This window comes from Pleurodeles waltl, unplaced genomic scaffold (assembly GCF_031143425.1).
Source record: "Pleurodeles waltl isolate 20211129_DDA unplaced genomic scaffold, aPleWal1.hap1.20221129 scaffold_39, whole genome shotgun sequence".
In the NCBI taxonomy this organism is placed as follows: Eukaryota; Metazoa; Chordata; class Amphibia; order Caudata; family Salamandridae; genus Pleurodeles; species Pleurodeles waltl.
This window is the reverse complement of record NW_027150097.1, coordinates 3,939,883-3,948,242: the sequence shown is the minus strand read 5'-3', so window position 1 is coordinate 3,948,242 and position 8,360 is coordinate 3,939,883. Positions and strand designations below refer to the sequence as shown.

Genomic DNA, 8,360 nt, shown 5'->3' with positions numbered 1-8,360 from the left:
CCCGACCCTTCAGAAAGTGCCAGAGGTGCAACCAGAGCCCCCGCCTTAAAATCCAGCCCACAAAGCCTTCAACTCACTGGGACAATGACCAGTGGAAACAAGCATTGCCAAAGCCAATAGCTCGTCAAGTGGTTTAGCCATGTTGTACAGAAGTGCGGCTTCCATGCAGCATGACTGAAACAAATGGGGAAAAAACATTTGCAATGCAATGGGTCTTGCGTTTGCTAGAGTTAGAGCGAATAGTGTTGTAAATTCCTAACTAGACTTTTCTTGCCACATAAATTAAAAATGAAAAGTAAAACAGTTGACATAAACAAGCTGATTTAATGCGCCATTGCCGTCAGGAGCGTAAAGGAGAGACACAAAAGGAAAAAGAAGTTCGCTTGCAGTCAAACGTATGAGCAAAAGTGTAATTATCCATGTAAAGGGTAGATCGCCAAGGCGGTAACAAAACGGCTCCGAGAAGGGACAAACGTAAAGCAATGATAACAAAGGAATTTTGAAAGGCAAGTCTATGAACGAGTGATAGTGATGTGGGTGCGGTGGGCGTGGTTAAAAGCCCACAGATCGCTCAACCTAAAAAAAAGCGCTACGTCGGTCAGCTCTAGCCACATCGTAGCACTTTTTCTTTTACTTGCAGTGATGCTGCACAGCAGTCATGCTCCTGTACAATATCAAACTTCGACAAAGCCAATAGCTCTTGAGTATGTTTTGTCAATTCTTGTTTTGAATGAAATAGTAAAAGGGTTGGTGAAGGAAGTGCTCGGAGGGAGCAGCGAGACCAGGACAGAGGACTGCATTGAAATATAACAAAAGAATTGTAGAGTGAGAGCTGCTGCAAGGTGTGTGTGTGTGCATGCGTATGAATGTGTGTATATGGTTAAAAGGACTATTTAGTTAAGTATATATTTCCTTTAAAATATTCCCTTTTAAAACCACTGAAATTTACCAGTTATAGTTGAATGAAGGACCTATAACTCGAGCCCCCCACCGTGTCCAGTGTTGTCATCAATGATGTCATTGCAGATGTGGCAGAGATGTTATGAATAATATGACACAACATGTCATGACTGATGTAATACATGAGAAACTTAGTAGTGCACGGCGAGGGTGCGAGCTGTAGTAACTTTAAGTCATGAGTTATAGCTGCATCAGATAACGATAACCGGTGAATTTCAGTTGCTTTCTGTGTTTGAAACGGTATGTTTTAACTGATATTTTCACCTAACAGTCCTTTTAATCTCTCTCTCGCACTCTGTCTTTCTCTCTCTCCCTCTCCCTCTCCCTCTGCAGAGCTGCCGCTTTGGAGCTGGGGAACCAGGTTCAAGTCTCAGAGTCGGCTCAACATCCTGTGTTTTTGGGCAAATCAAGTAATCTCCCCGTGCCTACCAAACATGAATGTGTCCTTGTGCAACGTAAGCTCATGTAAAGCGTTCCAAAACCTTTGGGTATAGTTTGAGCTGTATAAAACCACATAGACAAAAAAAAAAAAAAATCTGAAACAGTGCTTTAAATGGGCAGGTACTGTCCGGTACTGAGTACCGATACTTTTTTATTTTGAGAGGTAGAGTGCCGGCACATCTCAAGAAAAACGTAATACTTTTAATTGGAGAGTACCGGCACTTCTCGGAAACAAGCAGGTACTCTAGCACAGAGTCCCTGCACTTTAATTTTTCCATTTCAAGCACTGCTCTGAGATAGGGGCAGGACTTTCAGCAGAGGCCACAAGCAGGGCTCAGTCTGCTTCCAGTTGCTGCTCGCCAGCTGTGAACACCAGGAATAAGGCCTCTTGTAGCTTGTTGTGTCCTTGCAGCCGAACAGGAGGTCAGACAACTGATCCTTGAAGTCCACCTCTTAGTCCTCGATACAAGTGGGAGGAGGTTCAGCCCTTCAGGTCCCCACACGGGTCTCAAACAGCAGGTCCAGTCCCGTTCTGCGCTTCTGCAGCTACGGAACAGGGGTGTGCTTAATTTGCATAATTTGCTTTCATGTAATTAGCGGAACGTTCAGCAAAATAACACAAAATTACATGTAATACCATGAACGGCAAATCTGTCATGTCACACTGTATTTTAACAAGAAATTCATCCTCATCTCAATTTCTGCTGCAACGTAGTAAAGTGTTAAACTTTGTCAAAGCATAGAATTTGTGCAGGAAGTGTAACCTTCCAGTATAAAACCTGTGCTTCACAACACAGACACAGCTTTGCACTAGCACTAGAGGTGAGAGCAGCAGCACCATATATTACTAGATATGGTGCTGTTGTGCACTGTTTGTGAACACTGCGCAGCACCTTGGGGACTGCACTGCGGGAAAACGTAGTAAATACTCCTCTTCCTTTCTCCAGACCAAGAAGTCGTAACATATAAAGCCTACCAGTATGGATGACGTCATTCCTACACCTTGCAGTCCTCATTGTCTTGAGTAACATCTCCTATACATTGATTTACACACTTGTATGACCTATTGTTTCTGTATAATATGTTGGTAATGTAAAGCGCTCTGACACTCTACCTTGGAACAAGAAGCGCTATAAAGTAAGTAAATGTGAGAGACGGGCTAAGGAGAGATGTGGAGCCCACTGGAGGGCAGTAGGTGAGGAATCTATGAAAAAGGGGGACATGGGGGGGCGGGGCCAACAAAGATGTTCGCACGGGGGCCACCAATGCTAAAGCCGCCCTCTAGATATTCATTCATCAAGTTCCCAAGAAAGTCCTGCCCGTTTGCTTTGTGTGTTAGCAAATTTTAAGCAGTGGTCCAAGGACCTCCGGGGGTCCCCGGTAGTCTGTGAACCCCTGGGGTCCGTGATGCCTGATGAGTCCTTGTGGCTTTGCACAGAAATAGATAACATGTAATATTAGTAGAATAACAGTGTATGTACAGATAACATAACAAAACGAAAAATTGTAAGATTCATGTGAAGGGATCTGAAACCAAAGGCTACAAGTGAAGTTGGAGCGGCACAAGTATAGCACAGAGAGGCGTGGACTATTGTTGGTCTCATTGAAGCGCTATCTGCTCCCAGAAAACGAGAGGCTGCGTCAGGAGCTTTAAAAACAAAGTGATGTGTGAGAGGCTAATTTATAACTCCATCTTTGAAAAATAAGCAGACTTTGACAAACTCCAGCCTTCCCATTCACATTTCTATTTGTTTTGGGGCGTAACAAGAATATTTCTCAATTCGTACATCTGTTTGGTGTATACTTGCTTCAGTAGCTTGGGCATTTTTTTTAATGCTCATGTTTTATAAACAGTTTAAGGGAGATCTGCAGCTCCCAATAAGGGATGGGGTAGCGGGAGGTCACCTGAAGTCGAAAGACTAGTGATATCTTTGTCATTAAGATGTTTCCATTTTGCACCGTTATGAATGTGTCTAATACTGGCCACGTCATAAAGTAATTGATGTAATTAAACACATGAAACTCTATTGAAACAGTTAAAGACCAAATCAGTCGTTAAAGGAGAATATGAAAAACAAATATCTTCCCTGACCGGGAATCGAACTCGGGCCGCGGCGGTGAGAGCGCCGAATCCTAACCACTAGACCACCAGGGAGCGCTGCGTCCACTCTCTGCACCGGGCTTCAGGGATGCAATGGTGCAACAGGTGATCTGTGTTCAGTGAGAGCTCTTAGCTGTGAAGAGAGACCTCGGGTCTGTGCATCCCTCACTGCTGAGCGTTCAGTGAGAGGCCTGTTAGATGTGAACAGAGATCACTAATCCCTGTATCCTTCAGTGATGTCCATTCAGTGAGAGACATGAAGCTTTTACAGCACTCAGTTCTATGCATTCAGTGAGAGACCTCCTTTCAGTGCGACACTCAGTTCTATGCATCCAGAGAGACCTCCTCTCAGCGCAGCGCTCAGGTCTAAGCATTCAGCGCGAGACCTCCTATCAGTGCAGCGCTCAGTTCTATGCATTGAGTGAGAGACCTCCTATCATTGCAGCACTCAGTTCTATGCATTGAGTGAGAGACCTCCTATCAGTGCAGCACTCAGTTCTATGCATTGAGTGAGAGACCTCATATCAGTGCAGCACTTAGTTCTATGCATTCAGTGCTAGACCTCCTATCAGTGCAGCACTCAGTTCTATGCATTTAGGGAGAGACCTCATATGTGTACAATAATCAGTGTGCTGCGCGTTAAGCACTGCATTTCGTGCACAGCGCTTCTCAGAGCTGAAGCTGCCTATAGGCGCCTTGTGCAGGTTTCTGTGGTGTAGTGGTTATCAGATTTCCTTCACACGCGAAAGATCACTGTGCGGACGCACTTTTTTTATTTCAACCAGTAACTTTAAATGCTTTTATTATTCTAATGCAGTGTTGGACTCCACATAAAAGAGCAACACATCTCATAAACTTTCCATTTAATATGTGTTTGCACATTCAGCTGCTTCAAGGACAGACTGACATCGGGCTCTGTCCCTTTACAGTCAGACAGCAGGACAGCTGCTTCCATCACTCACAGGCACTGCGCATGCTGCAGGCACTGACACAGGCAGGAAATGTCCAGACTCTGAGCATAGCATCCTAAAGCAAAAGTGACCACAACTGAGGCACCATCAGGGAAAGTCAGGCACTGGGAGTGAGTTAAGAGAGGGAGAGACTCAGGCACTGGGAGTGAGTTAAGAGAGTGAGATACTCAGGCACTGGGAGTGAGTTAAGAGAGTGAGAGCCTCAGACACTGGTTAGGGATCGGCGTTCAGTCCCCGAGACCTCTTATCCGTGCATCAGTCACTGCTGAGTGATCAGTCAGAGGCCTATCTCTGCAGCATTCAGTTGAAAGCACTGAGACCCCTCCTGAGTGCACAGCATTCAGTGCACTCCATATAACGCGCTGCATGTACTTCCAGCTGGGTATCAGAGCCGAAGCTGCCTCAAGGTGCTCCATGTGGGTTTCCGTAGTGTAGTGGTTATCACGTTCGCCTAACACGCGAAAGGTCCCCGGTTCGAGACCGGGCGGAAATACACTTTTCTTTTCTGCTCTAACTCACAACAGCTGCTCCTTTTATTGTTCTAATGCGCTCTAGGACTCCACAGGACCCACATATAACATCATTTCTATTTACAATCTCTTTATACATTCAGCTGCTTCAAGGACAGACAGACATCGGGCTCTGTCCCTTTACAGTCAGACAGCAGGACAGCTGCTTCCATCACTCACAGGCACCGCACATGCTGCAGGCACTGACACAGGCAGGCACCAGTCTTTACACAAACACAGGCAGGAAATGTCCAGACTCTGAGCATAGAATCCTAAAGCACAAGTGACAACAACTGAGGGTCCTCAGGGATACTCACTGGGAGTGAGTTAAAAGTTTGTGAGAGAGTGAGACACTAGGAGTGAGTTATGAGAGAGTGAAAGTCACAAGCACTGGGAGTTAGTTAAGAGAGTGTGAGAGACTCAGGCACCAGGAGTGAGTTAAGAGAATGTGGGAGGGTTACAAATATGCATACATTCTGTAGTCTCCAGCACTAAATACAATTACACACACTTTGTGTAGTCTGCAGCACTGATTACTAATTCACACACACACCGTGTAGTCTCCAGCACTGATTACAAATGCACACACGTGTATTCTCCAGCACTTATTACAAATGCACACACATTGAGTAATCTCAAGCACAAAATAAAAAAACACACACATTGTGTAGTCTTCAGCACTGATTACAAACCCACACATATTGTGTAGTCTCCGTCAATGATTACAAATACGCACACATTGTGTAGTCTCCAGCACTGAAAACAAACACACACACACATTGTGTAGTCTCTAGGGCTGATCACGAATACACATCCATTGTGTAGTTTCCAGCACTGATTACAAATGCACACACACTTTGTAGACTCCAGTACTGATTGCAAACACACACACACATTGTGTAATCTCCAGGACTGCTTACAAACGCAGACACACATTGTGTAGTCTCCATCACTGATTACACACACACTTTGTGTAATCTCCAGCGCTAAGTGATCTGTATTCACTAAGAGCGCTTAGCTGTGAAGAGAGACCTCGTGTCTGTGCATCATTCACCACTGAGTGTTCAGTGAGAGGCCTATTAGATGTGAACAGAGATCACTAATCCGTGAATCCTTCAGCGATGTCCATTCTGTGAGAGACATGATGCTTTTACAACACTCAGTTATATGCATTCACTGAGAGACCTTCTATCTGTGCAGAAGTCAGTTCTATGCACTCACTGAGAGACCTCCTATCTGTGCAGAAGTCAGTTCTATGCACTCACTGAGAGACGAGACCTCCTATCTGTGCAGAAGTCAGTTCTATGCATTCAGTGAGAAACCTCCTATCTGTGCAGAAGTCAGTTGTATGCACTCACTGAGAGACCTCCTATCTGTGCAGAAGTCAGTTCTATGCACTTACTGAGAGACGAGACCTCCTATCTGTGCAGAAGTCAGTTCTATGCACTCACTGAGAGACGAGACCTCCTATCAGCGCAGAAGTCACTTCTATGAATTCAGTGAGAGACCTCCTATCTGTGCAGGTCAGTTCTATGCACGCACTGAGACCTCCTATCTGTGCAGGTCAGTTCTATGCACTCACTGAGAGACCTCCTATTTGTGCAGAAGTCAGTTGTATGCACTCACTGAGAGACCTCCTATCTGTGCAGAAGTCAGTTCTATGCACTTACTGAGAGACGAGACCTCCTATCTGTGCAGAAGTCAGTTCTATGCACTCACTGAGAGACGAGACCTCCAATCAGCGCAGAAGTCACTTCTATGAATTCAGTGAGAGACCGCCTATCTGTGCAGGTCAGTTCTATGCACGCACCGAGACCTCCTATATGTGCAGAAATCAGTTCTATGCACTCACTGAGAGACCTCCTATGTGTACAATACTCTGCACTACGCGTCACTGCTGCAGTTGGTGCTACTCAGCACTCACTCATCAGAGCTGAAGCTGCCTCTTTGTGTCTCCTTTAGGTTTCCATAGTGTAGTGGTTATCACGTTCACGCACATGTGAAAGGCCCCAGTTCTAGACCGGGCAGAAACACATCTTTATTTTCAACCAGTAACTTAAAATGCTTTTATTATTCTAATGCCGTGTTGGACGTCACATAAACAGCAACACATCTCAGAAACTTTCCATTTAATACGTGTTTATACATTCATCTCCTTCAAGGACAGACAGACATCGGGCTCTGTCCCTTTACAGTCAGACAGCAGGACAGCTGCTTCCATCACTCACAGGCACTGCTCATACCGCAGGCACTGACACAGGCAGGCACCAGTCTTTACACAAACACAGGCAGGAAATCTCCAGCACTGATTACAAACACACATACACCTTGTGTAGTCTCCAGAGCTGATCACGAATACACACACATTGTGTAGTCTCCAGGGCTGATCACAAACACACACACATTGTGTAGTCTCCAGGGCTGATCACGAATACCCACACATTGTGTAGTCTCCAGGGCTGATCACAAACACACACACCTTGTGTAGTCTCCAGAGCTGATCACGAATACACACACATTGTGTAGTCTCCAAGGCTGATCACAAACACACACACATTGTGTAGTCTCCAGGGCTGATCACAAACACACACACATTGTGTACTCTCCAGGGCTGATCACGAATACACACACATTGTGTGGTCTTCAGGATCAGCCATTACTGGTTGGTTCTCTTCCAAGTTTGTAATTGAATTAATCTAGTTAATCCTTAGGTTTAGTTTAACCAAACTATAAAGCACCTTGCTTATATAAAAGAATTGTTATAACTGTAAAAAACAATCTATTAAAAGTGATTTGTCCATCTCCTCCCATCGTCTAGAGCAGTGGTTCCCAACCTTTTGACTCCTGGGGACCCCCACTGAGTCATTACTGAAAGTCGTGGCCCCTCAAGCAACTTGTACGATTTAAATTTCAAACATTAAAACACTAATTTGCAAAAAATACACAAACAAGTGCACACCAAACAAACGCTCAAATTACTAACGAAATAATTATTTTGTATTTGAAAAATATGCAAAATGGAAACATTTTAATGGGAAGGTCGGCACTGCATCTCAGCGACTAACTTCTCAATGTTTAGTTTTATTTAGGAAAGCTGAATCCTCAGGTCAGATTCAACATTTCCCAAGCGATCCCTGTTTTTATCTTTAGGTATATGGGTCTGAGAATGTGTTTTTACATAAATGTGTGGTGTACAATCATAAGAGCCTCTCATCTCTCCATAGCCTCTCTAGCACATGTAATTCACTTGTTTTATAGCTCCTCTCATACCAGTGTAGGGAGTCAGAGCACTTTACAGGGGAAGACAAGGTGTAGGATTCACGTCATCCACACTGGTAGGCATCTTCAAAGAGTGCTTAGTTTGGAGAAGCACAAACT

The 8,360-nt window shown here is 44.7% G+C and overlaps 2 non-coding genes across 2 annotated transcripts; one reads left to right on the top strand and one right to left on the bottom strand.

Moving 5' to 3' along the window:
* Window positions 1–3,484: 3,484 nt before the first annotated feature.
* Window positions 3,485–3,556, bottom strand: TRNAE-CUC (transfer RNA glutamic acid (anticodon CUC)). Its single transcript has one exon. It is a non-coding gene; the product is annotated as a tRNA-Glu (tRNA).
* Window positions 3,557–4,893: 1,337 nt separating this feature from the next.
* TRNAV-AAC (transfer RNA valine (anticodon AAC)) lies at window positions 4,894–4,966 on the top strand. The gene has a single exon. It is a non-coding gene; the product is annotated as a tRNA-Val (tRNA).
* Window positions 4,967–8,360: the final 3,394 nt, after the last annotated feature.